This window comes from Macaca mulatta, chromosome 8 (assembly GCF_049350105.2).
Source record: "Macaca mulatta isolate MMU2019108-1 chromosome 8, T2T-MMU8v2.0, whole genome shotgun sequence".
NCBI lineage: Eukaryota > Metazoa > Chordata > Mammalia > Primates > Cercopithecidae > Macaca > Macaca mulatta.
The window spans coordinates 66,076,461-66,099,312 of NC_133413.1; the positions used below are offsets into that span (position 1 = coordinate 66,076,461).

Sequence of the window (22,852 nt, forward strand, 5' to 3'; positions counted from 1 at the left end):
AATGATATGAAGAGACATTTCACCAAAGAGGATATATAGATTGCAATAAGCATATGAAAAGATGCTCCAAAATCATTAGCTGTTAGGGAAATGCAAATTAAAGCTACAATGAAATATTACTACTTACCTATTATAATGGTTAAAATAAAAAGTAGAGATTATGCCAAATGCTGGTGAGGATGCAGAGAAAATGAATTCCGCATCCCCCCACACACATTGTTGATGGGAATTAAAAATGATATAGCCACTCTGGAAGATAGTTTGGCGATTTCTTTAAAAATGAAACATTAAAATAGCATATGACCAAGCCATTGCACTCCTGGACACTTATGCTAGAGAAATTAAAAATATGTCCACATAAAAACCTGTGCATCAATATTCACAGCAGCTTTATTCATAATACCCCAAACTGGAAACTATCTACATTTCCTTCAATCGGTGCATTAATAAACAAACTGACAATTCAATTTATACAACATTCTTGGAATGTTAGATTATACAAATACTGAGCAGATGATTTGTTGCCAGAGGGTAAAGATGGGGTAAGGACGGAGGGAGGTGTTGTGGCTGTAAGTGGTGATGGAAATGTTCTGCTTCCTGATTGTGTCCATATTAGTACTCCAGCTGTGCTATCCTACTATAGTTTTGTAAGATGTCACTATCTTAGTGCTAGGGCTGCCTTAGCAAAGTATCATAGACTGTGGCTCAAACAACAGAAACTTATATCTCACCGTTCTGGAGTGTGGAAGTCTGAGATGAAGGTGTAGGCAAGGTTGGTTTCTTCTGAGGCCTCTCTCCTTGGCTTGTAGCTGCCTGTCTTCTGGTGTCTTCACATGGTCTTCCTTCTGTATCAGTCCTATAGGATTAAGACTCACCCTAGCGACCTAATTTTAACTTAATTACCTCTTTAAGGCCTCAGTCTTCAAATAGAGTCTCATTCTGAGGTACTGGGATTTCAACATATGAATGTGGGGCAAGGGACACAATTCAGTTCAATTCAGCCCCTAGCAGTTACCATGGGCAGGGAGGCAAACTGAGTAAAGGGTATACAGGGTCTCTCCGTATTATTTCTTAAGACTGCATGTGGACCCACAATTATCTCAAATTGAAAAGCTTCTTTAGAAAAAGAGTTGTAAAGGAGTTTGATTAAGTAATAAGTCAAATGTAGTGGAAGTGGCTGGACCTTAACTGGAGAAGTAATTAGAATGTGCTCACATTGAACTTTAGTCTTTTCCCTGAGATAAAGCAAAATGTCAGAAGAGGGAAAAAATATCTAAGTGCCTCTGTTTGCTTTATGTATAGAGAGAAGCTTTTTAGTGATGTTAATAGACAGAATTTCTTTAATTCCCAAAACATCATTAGGCTGTATAACTCCATGTATACATTGAATGTGAATTTATTTCACGTTAAAGGGAATTCAGAATCAAAGTTCAAAATGCTTTTAAATCCCAGTATTTAATAATATCAGTAACTACAACTAAAGATCAATTATCTTCACCTGCTGAGATTTCAGGAAAGCAGATTATTTTTGGCTTCAAAACTCCTCATGTTGTCCCTAGTATTTTGAGCATCAAATGTATACACTTGTGTTTATATTATCAAAGCCGATTCTTTGTTAGCATTTATCAAAAACATCAGATACATAGTGTGTACAACTTCTCCATTTCTCAGGATATTTGACTACTATCACTACATGCAGGCATCTGAAATCAAACATTTCAGTTCCTGGCTGAATGTGGCTGAATATAAAAATAAAATACTTTTTATGTATATTTTTGTCATCTGATACTACCTTCTGTATTTTTTCTCAACTGTCTTCTTGAAGAAGCTAACGACCTATTCAAGAAAAATTCGCCATTATCAGGTAAGACTCATTTGTTGGAGTTACTCAGCTGAACTGTTCTAGCATCTGATTCTGTCTTCATGGACTGGAAGAGCAAACCCATTGATCATTAATCCAATCCTGCTCACATAATATTGTGGGTTATAACATTTAGCTCTTTCTAGCTTCTGATTCTTTCTTCATGGACTGGAAAAGCAAACCCATTGACAGTTAATCCAATCATGCTCACATAATATTGTGGGTTATAGCATTTAGCTCTTTCTATAATTTTAAATGCCTTCTCTCTATGGTTGTAAATTTTATCCAGGAGAAGGCTCCCTGCAATCTGAGCATCGGCTTGTGTGTATGCTGGGTGGCTGGGGCAGGAGGAGGGTTATTCACTGTTGCAATGTGTAGTGAACTCAGAAGCCAGGCCACCTGGGTTGGAATCCTGGCTCCACCATTTACCAGCTATGTGACTTTGGACCACTATTTTAACCTCTCTGCATTTGTCTCCTCAGCTGAAAAATGAGGGCGATTGTAGCACCTACCTCCTAGGGGTTTTCCGAAGATTAAATATTTGTAAAGTTCTTTAAATGGCACCTAGCAGGAAGTAAACGCTGTGCCAGTGCAGGCCTTTCGTGCCCCTGTGCTGCAGTAAACCTCCTGCTCCCTGTATGATCCTTGCATCGCCAGTTTGGCTTTGTCTTCAATTAAAAAAAGACAGATAGTGAGAGCAAAGGGGTCTTCATTGGTATTGCAGTGATCTTTACCATAGGTAAGTGGTGGATTGTTGAACATATCTACACATTAAATATTGCTTTGTAAATATGAAAATGTTTTGAAGCAAAAAATCTGAGGTTCGCAGAAAATTCCACTTACCAGAGGAATTATGTTAGTCATATTCCTATTGCTCCCATTTCTTCCAGGAAACCGTCTTGTCTGCCTTCCTGAACCTTATTTTCATTAACTTTTTCCAAAAAACAGTCTACGCTTGGCCCTCTCAAATCTAGGCTCTTTCCCTGCCTGATCTTACCTTTCCTTCTGACACTAGAGGAGAGCAAAGGAAAGGAAGGTCATGGAATGCACGTTTCAATGTGGGCATTTCTGTGGCCGCCAAAGGCCTTTCTGAGTAAAATAGCAGGCAGGGTAGGGTCTTCACTCATATCCTGCCCTCTGTGTCCAGCCTTCAAGGTGGCAAACTGGCTCGTTTACTTTACATGTTTTAAAATTTAAACCTGAAATTTTTAAAAATTCATATGACACTTTTTTTCACAGTAACAAGGTTGTTTTTTTTTTCCCCAGCCCAAGAATTACTGAGACCAAATACTGAGGCCGAAATATATGACAGAGGAAAAGAGCTAACTATGTAAATGCAATTGGTTTAGATTCTTAAATACTAGTTAACAAACAAGCTGTGCCTTGGAATTATAACACACCAAAGAGAGACTGTGTTTCATTAATGGCATAAAGTAATAGTGAGCTTATACAGAAGTTGCTAAATGATGACATTATACATAGGATTTAGTTCTCTGTATTATAATTGTGACCAAACAATAGTTAATATAGGAAGAGATAATAATAGCAAATCATTAACTTGGGCTCTATTTCCTTTTTATACTCTCATTTTCAGGATTACTGATTTAAGTATAGTTTTCTTTTTATGGGTCTACCAGTGGTCATTTGTACACAAAGAGAAGTTTCGCTTTCTATGAGACTACTTCACCCGAGACAAAAAAGCATTGTCACCTCTTTAAAGGGAAAAACATTCCTTAAACAAATGAAACCTTTGGAAAGTCAAGTATAACCAAAAAGATCGAAGAGGAGAGAAGGGAGCTAATTGTCTTATTATGTACAGTAGACACAGCAAGTGTGTGTTAAATGAGGATTAGGAGGAAGGGATGCAGAGCAAGAATCTAGTTCTTTGCCTGTAATCCCAGCACTTAGAGAAGCCGAGGTGGGAGGATTGCTTGAGCCTAGGAGTTTGAGACCAGGCTGGACAACATAGGGAGATCCCATCTCTATAAAAAAATAAAATAAAAAGCATTAGCCGGGCATGATAGCACACGCTTGTAGTCCCAGCTACTCAGGAGGCTGAAGTGGAAGGATTACTTCACAGCCAAGAAGACAAGCCAAGATTGCAGTGAGTCATGATCACACGACTGCACTCCAGCCTGAGCTTCAGAACAAGACCCTGTCTCAAAATAAATAAATAAATAAATAAATAAATAAATAAATAAATAAATAAGCTATCACAAGAGAAAAATCAAGTCCAAGAAAAAAGTGCTTCACTCTTTATCTTTAAAAGTTTACTTACTAAAAAATAAGTACATATGTAAAATGAGGATTATGGCCACTTACATAGACATTAGAGAAAATTAACAATGACCCAGAATGTAAATCTACAGCATATTTTCTCTCTGTTCTCTAAAACTTGTAACCTAATTGAATCAGCTACGAAGGGAGCCTTTGTAGTTTAGCCTTTTTTGTAGACTTGAATTAGTGTTACCAAAAAGAATTAAATCCAACATTGAAAATATTTTATGTAAAAATTTAATATGGGTTTGAAAACCGTCATCTTGATTGTTCTTACTTGATACCTATCATATGTGTGTGTGTGTGTGTGTGTGTGTGTGTGTGTGTATGCACAAATGGCAATCAAGACTGTTTAGATATTAGTTAATTGGATAAAATCCAATCACAGAATACAAGCCAGATTGAAAATGAGAGTCCATCATGGGATTGGGGATATGGAGACAAAAGCTACACCTCATTAACATGCACAGAATAAACAGTCCTGAGATTTTAGTTTTATCATTATTATTCATCATACAATGTTTGCAAACAGAGTCTCCTGTGGATATGTTGGACTTCTGTGAGTAAATCTGTTAATGGTAATGGGATTTCCACCCACTCAGTGTGCTGAAGATTAATACCACTGTGTTTCAACTTTGCTGCCTTTTAATTGTTTAGCGGACGAACAATTTACTTCAGAGCTCCTTCACACAGTTACACTGTGCCTGCTGATTGCCCCAGAGCTGTCCTTGTCTGTCTTGAAAGGCTACACAGGGGCACACATGGCCAGCTCTCCCTTCCCTGCTGTGCCATGTGGGGTTCACCCTGCAACCCATCATACAACTTCTTACTCCACAAAAATCAACCATGCTTGGGTATGGAGTTCACTACACACACAAGCATGCTAGCATGCTTGCAGTCCCTTCTGAAAGTCTAAGAAATGTTCACGTTTTTGGAAACAGGGCCACTCATATACATACAATGGGAACAGAGGTCTTGGCTGGTCAAAACATGTCCCCACCTGTCTACCAGAGTGTGCACCAATCCAGCTTTTGTGTCAGCTGCTTGGGCTTTCCAAAACTGCATGCATTTTGTCCAGGTTAAAACATTCAGTCGGCTTACAGGGCTAATATTTTAGCTTGATGATACATTTACTAGGATTAATTTGAATTGTTGCTCATTATTGTCCATTGTGCCCTAGACCAAAGGAGTAGTCTCCTCCCTTAGAATTGAGTACAGTGAAGGAAAACATCCATGAGGGGGAGGAAAGGAGACAAGTTTGAAGTTTAGGGCATTTCTCAGACCCTGTGCGTACCCTAAGGGCAGGGCAAAGATCAGCATTAGGGCTCCAGCATATGACTGCAGTGGTGGCCAATTTCGCCCATTTTATAGCTTTGCCTACAGCTAGACCTAATAGGCAATCTCCCTTTTTTTTTTTTTTTTTTAATTTTGAGATGTGGTCTCGCTCTTTCTGTCAAGAAAGAGTGCAGTGGCATGAACACAGCTAACTGCAGCCTCAACCTCCCAGGCTCAAGCAATGCCCCTGCCCCAGCCTCCTGAATAGCTGGGAACCCAGGCATATGCCACCACACCTGACTAATTTTTTAAATATTTTTATTGCGATTAGGTCTTGCCATGTTGCCCAGGCTGATCTCGAACTCCTGGGCTCAAGCGATCCTCCTTCCTGGGCTTCTCAAGGTGTTAGGTTTACAGTAACTTTTCAATCTAATCAAAAGATATACTCAGATATAAGTTAGCTGCCCCGAAACCCTCCACAGGATCTTCAAAAGACTGCTAGTGTTCCATCTGAAGACAGAAAGACATATGCCCTGCAACATTTTCTGCACATTGAGCTGCACCAAATGAGCTGCCCTGTTGCAAATCACCTTTAAATACAGCGTATTTTTTTTCAAATGCTACATATTTATTAAGCACACCATTTTTCCTGAGTATGGAACTCTGTTCTCTCTCAATGTTAATCTTTAATGTACAAGCCATCTTATGATAGGGTTTCAAAGTGAGCCATGTAATACATTCAATGAGGAACATTTTTCTTATTAAGACTAATTAACAGGTTCTCGATTCCCACAAATGCCTATGTGCTTTAAAGTGATTCTCTTTGCAATGACAATATTTAGCCAACCAAAATTTAACCCTTGAGAGTCCTTCATTACCACAGTCAATTGAGAAGTGAGTCATTGATGTTACATCTCTGCTAAGAATAGTCTGCAGATGTGCTTTTAAGGAAAGAGGAATTTAAAAATAAAAGTATTTGACAAGTCCCTGATCAGATGCCTATATTTACCACAACCAAATGAGAAATGTGTTGCACAAAAGTTAAAGTTTATCCTGGAAAATTCCTGAGACATGTTCAGGTTTGACCTCAGAAGTCTTTTTCCATTACTTCAGAAAAACATTTTGACTTCCTTGGGCCATGCTTTTTCTTATAACTCAAAAAGGACTTTTCTTCCTATGGGCTTTTGACCTCCAACCTCACAGATTGACAATTTATTGTGAAGTACATGTCATCAGAAATAGCTCGGTGTCATGTCTCTGTGAAAGGACAGCCTCGCTGGCACCAGGCACAGGATTCAGGGGCGACCATCTCGCAAATCACTTCTCTTCTTGGAGCCTCCACTTCCCCTTCTCAAAGCCAAGGTGTTGGACTTGATCATCATTATGGATCTTTTGAGCTTCAAGAGTTGATTGACCCAAATACACAGAGGGCCCAGTAGCTGGTTCCCTGAGCCCAGAGTCTGTACATTCTCAGGGGGCTCTCAGACACACATGTATACGCACAGCATGTTTTATTACTTCCATTGTTATTTCTGCCCTATTGAGTTTTCTGAACAAGGAAATCTATTTTATAAAAGATAGGGGATTTGCTGTTCCTGTTCAGAATACAACACAGAGATTGAATATGTGTTATTCATTGTAAACTAATTTTTAAATGTTTTTGTTAAGGAAGTAAGTTGTGCATAAAAGTATTGATAATCTCATGTCCAAACTGAATCAAGAGATGACTTTAGCAAACAGCTTATTCGATTTTCTTTTTTATCTTTTTTATTTTATTCTTTTTATATTTATTTTTATTTTTCACCATGTTGGCAAGGCTGGTCTTGAATGAACTCCTGTCCTCAAGCGATCTACCCTCCTTGTCCTCAAAATGCTGGGATTACAGGCGTGAGCCACTGTGCCCAGCCTCAATTTCCAATATTAAAGAAGGAGGTTTCTACCTGAAATCAGACTTAGAAGTTTACATGTGATGTTTGAATCAGGGTTAAGTAGAGATATAACTGACAGTCCAGGGATTCTGACCTACTCTCAAGGGTTTATAACATGAGTCCAAAGCTTCCCTCATTCTAATTATGTTCCTAGCTACCTACATGGTCAGTGTTAGAGTCTTGTGGTTAAAAACCCCACCAGTTCCCCAAAAATCATATGGATCTGAGAGCATAAATGATATAAGAAGATACAGCAAACACTCGTTGAGTGCTAACTGTATAACCTGCACAGTGCTAGTTACTCTACATACGTAGTTTTACTTATTGGGAGGCAGTGTTGCATATTGGTACAGACATGAGCTCTGAAATCAGACCGTTCTTGTTTTGCATGTGGCTTACAGACTGGCAATGGTGATTCAGATATGTGAACACAAGAATAAGAAATTTCTAAAAGGAAACATTGAGTGAGTTTCAATAAGCAGACAAAGCAGCAGTGTAAGGAATCATGGCCATCTTTTAAAGAAACTAGGGAACTGGGTGAGACTGCAGCTGCAACCTTTCAAGGGAGGTAGGGTCTCTGCAGGTCCTCCAAACAAAAAAACAAACAAACAAACAAAAAAGAAGAAGAAGAAGAAGGAGGAGGAGGAGGAGGAGCAGAAGGAGGAAGGAGGAGGAAAGAAACTAGGAACAGGCAGAAACAAGAAGAATAGATTAAAACTGAAAAGGTTCTGGATGCAATCATGAAAGAAGATGTAATAGCCAGAGTCCCTGCAAGAACAAGAGAAGGTGGCTTGAGAATGACTCAGTGAGCAGGGCTCTAGAGACATGTTACCAGATTTAAGAAAGTTAACTAAGTCCCAATTCAATTCAAAGGGGAACACATAGAGCAATGCACTGAAATAGCCTTGCATGCTCAGGGATAATGACTCACAGTAGTCTTCTTCCTGGCCTGAAGGTTACCAAAATATGTAAATAAGAGGCAAAACACAAAGAGAGGATTGCAGTGGCTCATGCCTGTAATCCCAGGACTTTGGGAAGCTGAGGCGGGCAGATCACAAGGTCACGAGTTCGAAACCAGCCTGGCCAACATGGTGAAACCCTGTATCTACTAAAAAAAATACAAAAATTAGCCAGGCGTGGAGGTGGGCACCTGTAATCCCAGCTACTCAGGAGGCTGAGGCAGAATTGCTCAACCTGGGAGGTGGAGGTAGCAGTGAGCCAAGAGTGTGCCACTGCACTCCAGCCTGGGTGACAGAGCAAGACTCCATCTCGGAAAAAAAAAAAAAGAGAGAGAGAGAGACTTATAAAAGAAGATGCCAAGAAATGAGCCTGCCTAAGTCAATTTAAAGAAGAAATTGGTGATCTTCTATGCCTGACAATATGGCTTATTATATAAAGAAAGAAAACCCTCTGGTATAAAAACTCATAAAACATTATATAAAATATATCTTAAAATATTGAGACATAGCTGAGTTGGCAGGAATATAAGGACAAGAGAGGCTATAAACAACAGGAAAGCATTATCCAGAGCAACAAGTATGACGCTAGCTTTTACTCGGAGAGCATCTGCTCATTTCTATTGACAGAGAAACTGAGTTTTAATGAGCCCAAGTAGTGCAGGACACCAATCTGAAATATCCACATAAAGCCAGAACCTCAAAGTGTGGGAAAACTAGGATGGGGGTGAGGGGTGGGAAACGAAGGAAATAGTCTTGCACAGGGACCTTGCGTGATTCAGCCTTGACTCTGAGTAGAGAAGTAGATAAGATTAAAATGTTTCTTGTGAGAATTTCCAACTACCTGCTCACTCTGACATGGACATGTGCCTTAAATTCACATTACTTGTGTGACCTTAGAATCCTCGAGCTAAAAATGTAATTGAATGTACCATGGGTTGATTTTTATCCCCAAGCACCAGTCAGAAACAAACAAATACTCTCTGAAAAATGCACATTAAATCCATGCCTCAAATAATGCTCGTGTATAAAGTCCCAAAGAACATGAGCTCCCTCCCAATCAAAATTCTCTAAACACGTAAGGGAACAGACCACCATGAGTGAGAGGCAAAAGACCTCAGCAACAGATTGGCAAAGTCAGCAGATACTGAATCTATTAGATTCAAATATAAAATAAGTATTTTAAATATTTTCAAAGAAGTGAAAGCATGGTTCAGGAATAAGAGACAATCAGGTAGAGTAGGAACAAATACAATTTTTGAAAGCAAAACATTGAAAAACTAAAATAAAATCTGCTTGTGTAGATCAGACAGCAGATTAGATATAGCCAAAGAAGTAATAGGTAAAGTGGAAGAGAAATCTGAAGAAATGCAACACAAAGAGACAAAGACATATAAATTTTTTTAATGTTAAAATACATAGATGATATAGAGTAAAAAGGGTTAACATATATTTAATTGTACTTCCAGAAAAATAAAATAAAGGAAATTAGAGATAGGCTATATTTGAAAAGGTAATAGCAAAGAGTTTTTTAGAGTTGATTAAAGATGTCTATCTTCATATTCAAGAAGCCTAATTAATCTTAACAAGAATAAATGGAAGTGAATTCTTAAGTATACACAACAGCATGAAGCTGCAGGACACCAAAAAAAAACAAAGATAAATAGAGGAATATAAGGAGCTATAGGGTGCAGAGAAGGACGAAGACAGATTTTTACAAAGAAATGAGTTTTGTTACTAACAGCTAGGATCTCAAGAACAGAAATGGAAGTTAGATGATGTCAAAGTAGTATCTTCAAAGTATGGAGGGATTTAAAAAAACTCTCAGCCTAGAAGTGTGTATCCAGAAAAAAAGTATGTTTTAGTTACAAGAGTGAAATATATTTTCATAAAACAGAACAGAAAATTTAGTATTAACAGATCTTTACTAAAGAAACATAAAATATGTTGAACTCCAGGTAGAATGATTCTATTAAAAAGGTAGAAGATACAAGAAGGAATTCAGTGAGGGCAGGGATAAGAGAAGATTACTGTGTAGGTAAATCTAAGCAAACAGTAGTGGTATTAAAACAATTTTTAAAAGTCTAATTTAGGGGGAGTTAGAATTTAAGATAGATATAAATTCCTCCAAAAATAATAGCACATTAATCTGGATAGAATCATCAGACTTAAAAGGAGTTATGATGTGGGAATTATTTGGGAGGTGGGCAAATATTCTGATTTAGACCTTAGGTTAAATATGCACATTAAAATTTCTAAGATAATCTCTAAAAGAATACAAATAGAGTGTGTAACTTCCAAACTAGCAGCAAGAAAAATGGAATGAAGGATATATTAATCAATCAAAATGATGATAAGAAGAGCAGAAAACAAGAGCCCAAAAGAGTGGGCAAATATAAAACATAAATTATATATAAGTATATTGAAAATAACAATGATTGTAAAGGAACTGTAATCACAATTAAAACATGAAAGCAATTAGACTCTTTCTACATCTGTGATAACAATAATAATACTCCTAAAACATAAGGATTCAAAAAGACTAAAAGGTAAAAATATGATTAAAAAAAGATAGCTGGTGTGATTATTCTAGTGTCAGGAATAAATAGAAGCTGTCAATACAACATAGCTGGTCACGTTGACTCATGCCTGTAATCCCAATTCTTTGGAAGGCTGTGGCAGGAAGATTGCTTGAGCCCGGGAGCTTGATACCAGCCTGGGCAACGCAATGAGACCTCATCTCTACCAAAAAAAAAAAAAGTTTAAAGTTAGCCAGGCATGGTGATGCATTCCTGTAGTCCTAGCTACTCTGGAAGCTGAGGTGGGAGGATCACTTAAGCTTGGGAGGTCGAGGCTGCAGTGACCTGTGATTGGACTACTGCACTCCAGCCTGGGTGACAGAGTGAGACCCTGTCTCAACAAAAAACATAAATGACCCAGCCATCCCATTACTGGGGACATACCAAAAGGATTATAAGTCATGCTGCTATAAAGACACATATACATGTATGTTTATTGTGGCACTATTCACAATAGCAAAGTCTTGGAATCAACCCAAATGTCCATCAGTGACAGACTGGATTAAGAAAATGTGGCACATATGCACCATGGAATACTATGCAGCCATAAAAAAGGATAAGTTCATGTCCTTTGTAGGGACATGGATGCAGCTGGAAACCATCATCTCAGCAAACTGTTGCAAGAACAGAAAACCAAATACTGAATGTTCTCACTCATAGGTGGGAATTGAACAATGAGATCACCTGGACACAGGAAGGGGATCATCACACACTGGGTCCTATTGTGGGGAGGAGGGAGGAGGGATAGCATTAGGAGATATACCTAATATAAATGACGAGTTATTGGGTACAGCACACCAACATGGCACATGTATACATATGTAACAAACTTGCACGTTGTGCACATGTACCCTAAAACTTAAAGTATAATTAAAAAAAAGAAAAAACATAAAAAATAAAGTACAGCACATTGCCAGTGATAGAAGGTAATTACAATGAAAAATAAATAAATCACCAGGAAAATACAATAGTTCTAAACTTGTAGACAATAATATACCAACAAAATATAAAAGGCAAAGATTTTCAGAAATGTAAGGAGAAATTGACAGATTTTAACACAGCTCTCAGTAAATAATAGATTAAGTCGACAAAAATGAGGAAGTATGTAGAATATTTTAAAAATGCATTTTTTAAGCTTGATCTAATAATGGGCACATGGGGAGCATTGCACTCGACTTGATAATACATGTTATTCTAGAGTAGGGCATGGATCATTTATGACAACAAACCAAATTCTGGACCCTAAACCAAGTCTCAATATATTTCAGAGTTGGTTTCACACGATACATTTCTTTGACTACAACATTCTGATGTTATAAATTAATTAAAAAATATATAACGATGACTAGAAGAGCAGAAAGCAAGAGGGTTGGTCAGTTAAAAGGTAGAATTCTCAACACAAACAGAAACCACGAATTGAAGTATAGAGCATAATGTAACTTGAAAAATAATTTGGGTGAAATAATAATAAAAGCATTATATATTATTACTTATGAGTAAGTATTACTTATGAGTAACTAAACACTGCTAAAACAGTGTTTAAAAGAAAATTATAAGTTTAAAAATAATATGTTGGAAAAAGAAGAAAGACTCAAAGTTAGTGAGTTTGGTATCAAATTAGGAAGTTAAAATAGAAAATAGTAAGCCCAAAAAAATTTTTTTAAAAAAGAGATTATAATTATGAAAACAGAAATAAGTAAAATAGAAAAACACAATACAAAAGATTAACAAAATTTTTTTCTTTGAAAATAATAACAAATCGACAAATACCTAACAATGATGATCAAAAATTTAACAGGAAAGCACAAATTTTAAAAAGAAATAAAAAGGGGCATTAATATATTTGCTGAAGAAAAGATATTACTAATAATTTTCTGCCTAAAAATTTGAAAACTTGGTTGAATTGGACAAAGTTCTGGAAAGATACATATTACAAAAGCTGATTCAAAAAGAAATAAATACCACTTTATACTCAGTAGGATGGCCAAGACCAAAAAGACACTAACAAGTGTTGAGAAGGATGTGAACACATTGGAACCATCAAATATTAATGCTGGGAGTGTCACCTGGTACAGCCATTTTGGAATGCAGTTTGAAACACAGTTCGTCAAAAAGTTAAACACAGAGGCACCACATGAGCCAGCAGCAGTCCCATTCCTAGATATATGCCCAAGAGATTTGAACATACACATTTCAGAAAATTGGTACATTAAAGTGCATTACTTATAACAGCCAAAAATAGAAAAGATCCAAGCATCTGTAGATTGATGAGTGAATGAATCAAACATAGTATAGCCATGCAACAAAATATTACTTAGCCTTAGAAAGGAATGAAGTACTGATAAATGCTACATGAATAAACCATGAAAATATCATGCTAAGTGAAAGAAACCAGACACAAAATAGCAAATGTTATATGATTCCATTTATATGAATTGTCCAGAATAGGAAAATCCAAGACACAGAAGGTAGATTAGTGGTTGCAACGGGCTGGAGAGAAAGAGGCATGGGGAGTGGCTGCTAATAGAAATGTGTGGGGTTTTTTGGTACGGGGAAAGGGGGGTGATGAAAACGTTCTGGAATTAGATGGGGGAATGGTTGGACAACACTGAATTGTACACTTTAAATAGGTGAATTTAATGGTAAATAAAATATATCTCAATAAAAAAAGGGGAATGGAAAGTCTAAATGTTCCATAATCACAAGAACATTAATCACTACATTCAAATCTTTCTAAAGAGACATCAGTCTCATTTGGTTTTACAAGTGAATTCTATAATCTTTAACAAACTATAGGTAAGAAAGTGAATACTACACAACTAATTTATCATGCTAGTATAACACTGACATATAAAATAGCAAAGGAATTCTGAGAAAAAAATTACAGGACACGTTTCTTATGAACATGGACACAGAAATTATAAATAAATATTAATAAACTGAATACTGCAGTGTATAATAAGAGCCAAAGGCCAGTATCAGATTAATACATTTGAATACATATTACTATATAATATACCACATTAACAAATTAATGGAGGCACATCTCAATAGATGCAGAAAAACTTCTGATAAATTTCAACAACCATGAGTGATTTTTTTTTTTAATTCCACAACAAAGGTCCTGTTCAATGATTGAGGTTGTTTAAAAAATCCTTAACAGGAAGAAACATAGGGATTAGGAAGAAACAATACTGTTTGTTTGAAGATTTATAATCAGTTACATTAAAAAAAAAAAAAAAAAAATAGAAGGCCAGGAGCAGTGGCTCACACCTGTAAGCCCAGAACTTTGGGAGGCAGAGGCAGACGGATCACGAGGTCAGGAGATCAAGACCATCCTGGCCAACAAGGTGAAACTCCGTCTCTACTAAAATACAAAAAAATTAGGCAGGCATGGTGGCGTGTGCCTGTAGTCCCAGCTACTCAGGAGGCTGAAGCAGGGGAATCACTTGAACCCGGGAGGTGGAGGTTTCAGTGAGCCGAGATTGTGCCACTGCACTCCAGCCTGGTGACAGAGCGAGACTCCATCTCAAAAAATAAAATAAAATAAGATAAAATAAAACAGAAAGTCTAGGGGAAAATATTAGTTATTCATAGTTCATTAAATTGATGAATACAAGTGCAACATGCAAAATTCAATTATATTTCCCACCAGAAATAATAGACAATGAAGTTCTCAAAAAGAAATAATATATCCAAAGTAGCAAAAAATGTATCATATCTCAAAACAGATCTAAAAGATGTGTAGGAGTTTTATCTAAAAATTAAGAATTTAATCAGAAACATTAGAAGACATAATAAGTGGAGAGAAATACATGTGAAAAGACTATATCGTGAAGATGTTACTTATCTTCATGGTGGTAAATAGGTATTATATAATTCTAATCAAACTTCCTACTGGGTTCTGTATATATAACTAGCTAGCTCTGAAATTTATATAGAACACTCAAGAATAGTCAAGACACAGCCAGGCATGAAGACTAATATAAAATTCTAGTAACTAAAATGATGAAGCAATGCAGTAAGTATACAGGAAGGGATTAATGAAATAAAACAGCCAAGGAATGGACCCGTGCATATATGAATACTTAATGTATGACAGAATTGGTACTTCATATCCACGAGAATGAAGAATCCTTTGTGATTTGAGGACTAAATATATGTATATTAAAAATCAAGGCCGGGCGCGGTGGCTCAAGCCTGTAATCCCAGCATTTTGGGAGGCCGAGACGGGTGGATCACGAGGTCAGGAGATCGAGACCATCCTGGCTAACACGGTGAAACCCCGTCTCTACTAAAAAATACAAAAAAAAAAAAAAAAAAAAAAAACTAGCCGGGCGAGGTGGCAGGCGCCTGTAGTCCCAGCTACTCAGGAGGCTGAGGCAGGAGAATGGCGTGAACCCGGGAGGCGGAGCTTGCAGTGAGCTGAGATCCGGCCACCACACTCCAGCCTGGGTGACAGAGCGAGACTCCGTCTCAAAAAAAAAAAAAAAAAAAAAAAAAAATCAAAATGGGCCTGGCACAGGGGCTCATGCCTGTAATTCCAACACTTTGGGAAGCCGAGGAGGGTAGATGCCTTGAGCTCAGGAATTTGAGACCAACTTGGCCAACATGGCAAAACCCTGTCTCTACCAAAAATACGAAAATTATCCAGGCATAATGGCACGCACCTGTAGTCCCAGCTACTCGGGAGACTGAGGCACAAGAATCGCTTGAACCTGGGAGGTGGAGGTTGCAGTGAGCTGAGATGGCACCACTCTACTCCAACCTGGGCAACAGAGCCAGACTGTCTCCAAAAAAAAAGGACTCCTGCCTCATAGCACAAAATAAAAGTAATTTCAGATGAATGAAGAAATAAAATATGAAAAGCAAAATAAAACCATTAGGAGAAAGTATAGGAAATGAACTCAGGATACGGATTAATTTCTCTTAAAATTACAGAAAATGAAAAGCATACAGAGAGTTATTAATAAATTCAACTACATTAAAAATGAGTACTTTTTCTTTCATCAAAAGACTTCACAAAATGGGAAAGAGAAGTAGATAAACAGTAGATATTTCCAGGAAATATAATTGGCAAAGGATTAGTATCCAGAATATGTAAAGAAGTTTATGTAAAGAAGTTTTAATAATCAACTAAAAAGGCAAATGATTTGGGCATTTCACAGAAGAGGAAATACAAATAACTAATAAACTTTGCAAAAATGTCCTCAAACATTTTAGCAACCATAGAAATATATATCAAAATCATTTTCAGCAAGTTGAAAATTTAAAAGTTGCACAATGCCGAGTGTTGATTAGTATGAGGAGTGACAGGAACTCTTGTGTACTGCTAATGGGAATGTATGTTACTGTATGTATTTTATGTACTATCACTTTAGAAAATAATTTGGCATCATCCATTAAAGTTTAATATACACAGCCCCAAAACTCAGCCATTCTACTTTTATGCATATGCACTAGAGAATTCTTACATACATATCACTATATAAGTACAAGATGATTCATAGCAGCATTATCTGTAATTATGGCAAAACAACCTAGATGTCCATTGACTATAAAAAGGAAAAAGCAATTGTGACATAGTCATATCATGAAATCCTATACTGCCATGAAAATGAATAAACCACAGCTATATTCACATGTATGAATGGTTTTTGGGGTTTTTTGTCTTTTTTTTTTTTTTTTTTTTTTTGAGATGGAGTCTCACTCTGTTGCCCAGGCTGGAGGGCAGTGGCATGATCTCGGCTCACTATAAGCTCCGCCTCCCAGGTTCATGCCATTCTCCTGCCTCAGACTCCCCAGTAACTGGGACTACAGGCACCCACCACCACACACAGCTAATTTTTTGTATTTTTAGTAGAGACAGGGTTTCACTGTGTTAGCTAGGATGGTCTCGATCTCCTGACCTTGTGATCTGCCTGCCTCTGCCTCCCAAAGTGCTGGGATTACAGGCGTGAGCCACCGTGCCCGGCCACATGTATGAATGTTTAAAACACAATGTTGGGTGGGAGAGGCGAATCACAGAAGGGCACTATACTCTGATTATTTTATATGTATTTAATTTTATATAAAGTGACTATATGAATATGTCTGCCCCGTTAATATGAGCGCTTTCCCGAACTAAGGAAAACTTGCAAAATATTTTCTCCCTAAGAGAAAAGGCCCTGGAAATCAGAGTTTAAACTTTCTGGCCTGAAATTATGTCTGCAGGGTAAGTTTTTAAACCATGAACAGATAAGATAAAAGTGGTTCCTCAGAGCATGTGCTATCTAGGGCGGGAGATTAGGGTGGGATCCTTCCCACTTAGCCTGCTGATTGGCCACTATTGCCCCTAGTCAAATCAGAAGATACAATCTGTCCCTTCTCCATCACACACAAAAAGCCTTTGAGATAATGAGAAAAACAATTGTAAGAGTAACTGTTACCACAGTAAGAGTAGCAACAATGTTATTTCAGGCATTGTTACTCATGTACACAGGTATTCAATACCAAGCCTTGCTAGATCAGCTGCCATGCTGTCAGCAATGCCAGCTGCATAAGCCAAATCTAACAGAAAAGGCCTCCGACTGTATGCTTCTGAGAATCTTCCAAAGAAAAATCTCCTTGGCTGTCTGGAGCTCTGAGCCATTTCTGTCCGAAGGGCTGACTGATGGACTGAGCCAGTGAGAGATTACCATTCCCAACCTGCAGCCTCTGTGCTGCTGCACTTCGTCCTCCTGCCTCACTCCACCCCGATACTTGGCTCAACCCCCACCCTGAAACTATAGCTTTATTCCCAGGAAGGCAGAAAAAAGCTATGCTGAAAGTTCAACTCAACCATCACGTGGAGGTACCTGGCCCAGTGCAGGCTAACTAACCTTGGAACTTTTATCCACATGTTACAATGTGCATAACAGGGGCTCAACCTCTCAGTAGGCACAGCCATTCTGCCAGGGTTTTGGCACTGGGAGATGAATCAAAAACTTTCTGACTGATTTCTTTTCTTTTTTTTTTTTCTTTTTCTTTTTTTTTTTTGAGGTGGAATCTCACTTTGTAGCCCAAGCTGAAGTGTAGTTGTGCAACCTCAGCTCACTGCAACCTCCATCTCCGGGGCTCAAGTGATTCTCCTGCCTCAGCCTCCCCAGTAGCTGGGATTACAGGCACACACCACCAGGCCTGGCCAATTTTTTTGTTGTTGTATTTTAGTAGAGATGAGGTTTCACCATGTTGCCCAGGCTGGTCTCGAACTCCTGAGCTCAGGAGATCTGCCCGCCTCGGCCTCCCAAAGTGCTGAGATTACAGGCGTGAGCCACTGTACCTGGCTAAGTGACCAATTTCAAGAGGGGATCAGTAGTAGTTCCATTGTGACCAGCTTGCCCAATAAAGTTTAGGGGACAGTGGCTTTATGTTTTCACCATCAGACAAATACCTACTCAATGACAAGCAAAACTTTTGCCAGACAGTATCTTCTGAAAGAGATTTCTGCAATTATCCAAGGAAACGACCACTTAGGTCAATGGACATTTACAGAGTGAAAGACAGTGAATCTTCAAAGAGCAAACTCTTACAGAAGAGCAATGGTGCCTGCCTCAACCGTATGCTTATTGTCAAAAACCTCAATCCCTCTGTTTAGAAAAATTGGATAGGGAAAAATTCATTCACCCCAGAGAAGTAACTTAGTCCTATCTTTCACCCAATTTTTTTGAAATGATGGTATAGCCTACCTGATTGGGAGGGAAAAAAAAGGAATGAAGCAACTAAGAGTAAAAATACACAAATCTAGACCTATATGATCCAGTGATCTGGATAGGACCTTTATGATCTGTCAGCCGAGAAAGAATCAAAGCCAACTCTAGGAATTGCTGATAATTAAAAGGTAGGTGAACACAAAAGAATATTAGGAACCATTCTATGTGGCAAGACTGAAAAGAGGATATGACTTCTTAATAAATTAGATAGAAAGTGAGAGCCAAATCCATGCATCATTCCAAGGTTGAGATCACAGACGGCAGATGGACCCTAGGGCTCTTATTATACCTGAGAGGGGAGAAAGGGAAGATAACACACACAGACGAGCCTTTCAAAAAGGTTGGCCAAGAAAGAAAGGGAAGACCCCACATAATAACAGGGGTGGAAGTAAAGTTTCCATTCAACAAGTCCTTTGATTCTTTTACACTGTTCTGTACAGCTATGTTAGTATCACTATCTACTATTATCATTATTCTTTCATTAAAAGTTTGTGGAGTACCATGAAATGATATCTGTCCACTACTATATAAAAGCCCTGTAGTCCTCCCTTCACAGAAAAGAAACCGCTAATCACCAGCAGTTCTGTTAAAGACTGCAATAAAATTCAGGCAAGACATTTTTTCTTGATAACTTCATTTTAAGAATACTGTCTTTTCTAACCTGTAGAATTTTAAGGGACAGCCTATAAGCTCCTTTTCTTTCTAGCTGAAGAATTAGGAGTCTGAGACTGGGGAATTTGAGACTTCTTTAAGTCAGTTTTGATCCTTGGTTTATTAAACTATTCATTTTAAAGAAAGGTAACATTAACCTCTCACAGTAAATTGTGCCTGTCAAATACTTTGATACGATGTCAGTTGGCGAGTGAATGACACCGAGCCCCCACCCTCACTCCCAAGATTGAGTCAGCCCCAGTTACAAAGCTCGCTGGCAAGCAAACTGCCTGTCAAGTTTGCTAAAAAGAACAGCAAAAGTGGGAACAGCCAAGCTTGTACAATTTTGCAGTTTCTTTCTTTCTTTGGTATATTTTTAGGTTGCCAGGAATCGATTTCCTCTTCTCTGCTTTATAAGTTTCTATTCATAAGCCTGGCAATTTATTAAACTTCATTTTATTCACATAAAATAGTCACTGCTCTGGAAAACAGTGACTCAATAAAGCCGTCTTCTTCCCATACACCTGGACTTCTAGCCAGAGAACAAGATGCGGTGTGCACAAGTACCAATCAATGAAATGAAAAACGTTTTGTGAAAAACAAAATTTAGTCTTGAAAATCTGAACATTTCTTTTACAAGTCACTGATTGAAGGGATTTTTGCAATCAAAATGAATCCAGGCAAACCCATGCTACTGGATTTTGATTAATTAAGCCAAAATCTGCACATCTGCGTAATGTCTAGCTCATAAGTGAGATGGGTTTAATCAGTGAGGAAAATGTGGTTTGGGGAAGAGGCTGCAGGTGGAGTTTGCTAACTAGCACATTTTATTTATTTTTCTCTTAGTGGATTTCTACTTTTTAGTAAGGTTATTATAATCCTTGGTTTTCTGGTTTCCTGCCCACTATTCATCTCTCCCACTAAAGATCTCCCACATGCCCTACATAACAATAATCAATTAAAATGCAGTAGTCAACCTGGTTGGCTGAAGCTTTGCTTCATAGAGCAGAGATGAAGCTAGAAGCCACATTTTGTGCATTATGTCTATTCCTAGCATCGTAAAGAACCATGGTGAACCAACCAAGACAGCCATGTATACAAATAAACAAAATTACTACAAATAAAGAAAAATAAAGAGAGTGTCAGTGGAAGGATAAGCAACTGCCTGTGGCTCTGTGATTGAGGCCTTACATACCCAAAAGAGCATTTAGCATTGAACTCTTCCAGTAGCCCTAAAATCCAATGTTATGACTTATTATATAAATAATAAATGACTTGAACTTTTAGCCATGGTGGTATTAAGAGATTAGCAAATCCTCTCAGGTTAAAAAAATAATAACATATAAAGTTGGACAAAATTGTCGAAAATTGATGAAAGGTGATAAATTGAGATATTTATTCTTATTTTATTTTATTTTATTTTGCGGTAGTTCTCTCTTTATATAGACTCTGATTCTAGAAACAACTCGCCTGCAGCCGGCTGGCTGGGCTATTTACAGGCCCATTGTGGGCTGTACCTTGGCCACCTCCCGGCACGGTGCTCAGCTGTGACGCCAAAATAAGTTAGGGCCGGCCGGGCAGGGCGGGGAGGGGCGGGGCGGGGCGGGGAGGGGCGGGGCGGGGCGGGGCGGGGCGGGGCAGGGACCGGGCCTGTACACACAAGTGCTGGGGGCTCGGGGCCTCAATACTGCCGAGGGCCGGGCCGGGGCTGTAAACACGGCCAGGGCGGCCCTGCCCACCCCTAGTGTTTCGGTAACGACTGGAAGCAGAGCAGCCAGGCAAGTCCGGAAGGCTCAGGCCTCCGACAGGCGGCTCTGGATCCGGTCCACCCACTGCTGGACCGAGGGCACGTCCTGGGCACAAAAGTTGTAAACGAGACGTGTTGTCTTCACGTCAAAGAAGGCCTTCTCATCCACGCTCTTAGGGGCGCCCATGGTGGACGTGCCAGGCGCCACAGCCTCCACCTCCGCCAGGTTCATGACACCCTTGCACTCAGTGTCCACACGGTGGCCGTAGTAGCGCAGCTCGTGCTTGGTCTTGTCCAACATGAACCAGCGGGCCTTCCAAGGCTTCATGAAGTCCTCCTTCTTGTACAGAGTGCCCTCATAGGACCTGTTCTCACTCTCAGCTGTCTGGAACTGGCTGTACAGGGTGCTGGTGCTGCAGTGGGCAGCCTGGTGGGAGCCAGATGCGGTCGAGCCACTTCTCTGGTCCCTCTCCAGGCTGAGGCTCAGGGTGGAGCCCAGGGGTTCCTCCTGCTGGTACATAACCAGCGAGCAGCGGTGGTGGGGTGCAGGGGATGCTAGGAGGCAGCTAGGGGTGCCACGTCCATCTGGCCGGGCTTCGAGGCACTGTGCAGCCTCATCCGTTCCCAGGTGTCCTTCCAGCGCTCAGCAGGTCAGCCCAGCTCTGTCTCCAGCCTCTGCAGCTCCTCCAGCAGGCGTGAGATGGCGTCAGGCTGGGCTCCGAGGCAGCTGCGGTAGCAGGCCACACCATACTGCGCCTGCTCTGGGGAGTGCCTCCCTCAGACCATTCTTCCTTTGGGGCTCAGGGGGCCCCTGGGCCAGTTTCTGGTCATAGGGAGGGCCCTCGGCCAGCATCTCCTCAGTGTAGAAGTCCTACACCTTCAGATTGGACACGTTGCTGTAGGTCCGCAGGACCTCTGTGTCCTCGGGTGCATGCATGTAATTGTGGAACATGGGTGTCCTCTTGCTCATCCGGTCCACACACAGACCTGCAAGGCAGCTGGCTCCTGCGCTGCCCTTTCTCTTACAGCAGCCCCAGCTCAATGTGCTCATAGTCAGGGTCCAGCAGGAAGGTCCGGAAACAGCGAGACACATGGTGGTAGCCAAGGAACTTGAGGTAGAACTGGCTGAACTCAAACTCAGTGGGGAACTGCAGGTGGACCTGGTGTAGGCAGTCCAGGAACTACAGGAAGATGGTGTGAAGCTGCTGCTCTGTCCAGCCAGAATGTGGTCCCTCCAGTGGCTGAAACGATGACTGAAGGACAGCCACTCCTTCTCCACCAGCAGGCAGAACCCCTCCAGCATGCGGTAGTAGGGGTCTGACAGCAGCTGCACCAAGGATACCACCTGCGTGGTGATGGCCCAGCCGTCCTCCAGGCCCATCAGCACGGAGGAGCTTGAGTACAGGAGCTCCCCACCAGCACCAACACCTGCAGCAGCTTGTGGATCTGAATCAGCCACTCCAGTCCTCCAGCAAGGGCAGGAAGGAGGCTAGGCTGGGCTCAGCAGCAGAGCAGCCTGGGACACATGCCTTCAGCAGCTTCTTGAAGCTAGCCTTCACCTGCCGTTCCTGGAATACCTCAGTGGGCACCAGCTCCCACTGCTGCAGGGGATCTGGCCTCACACTCTTGAGTTGGACTTTGTCCCCGAGGATGTAGAGGGCTGCTCGCTGCAGCCACAGGAAGTCCTGGTTGGGGGGCAGGGGGCACCCGTTGGCCTGGGGTGGGGCCAGCACGTCTCTGCCAGCTAGCCAGGTGCCCACATTGGCACCAAGCCCACTGCTGCGCCCACTAATCCCGACACTGCCCCCACTTACCTCAAGGTGCAGTCAGTCTGGAGGCTGAGGCTGC

The 22,852-nt window shown here is 40.1% G+C and overlaps 1 protein-coding gene and 1 pseudogene across 1 annotated transcript in view; one reads left to right on the forward strand and one right to left on the reverse strand.

The window, feature by feature from the left end:
- Positions 1–22,852, forward strand: part of XKR4 (XK related 4) — a 412,555-nt gene that overhangs the window by 327,381 nt on the left and 62,322 nt on the right. The gene's annotated exons all lie outside the window — the stretch shown is intronic.
- Positions 21,051–22,852, reverse strand: part of LOC697539 (myotubularin-related protein 5-like) — a 31,978-nt pseudogene continuing 30,176 nt past the window's right edge.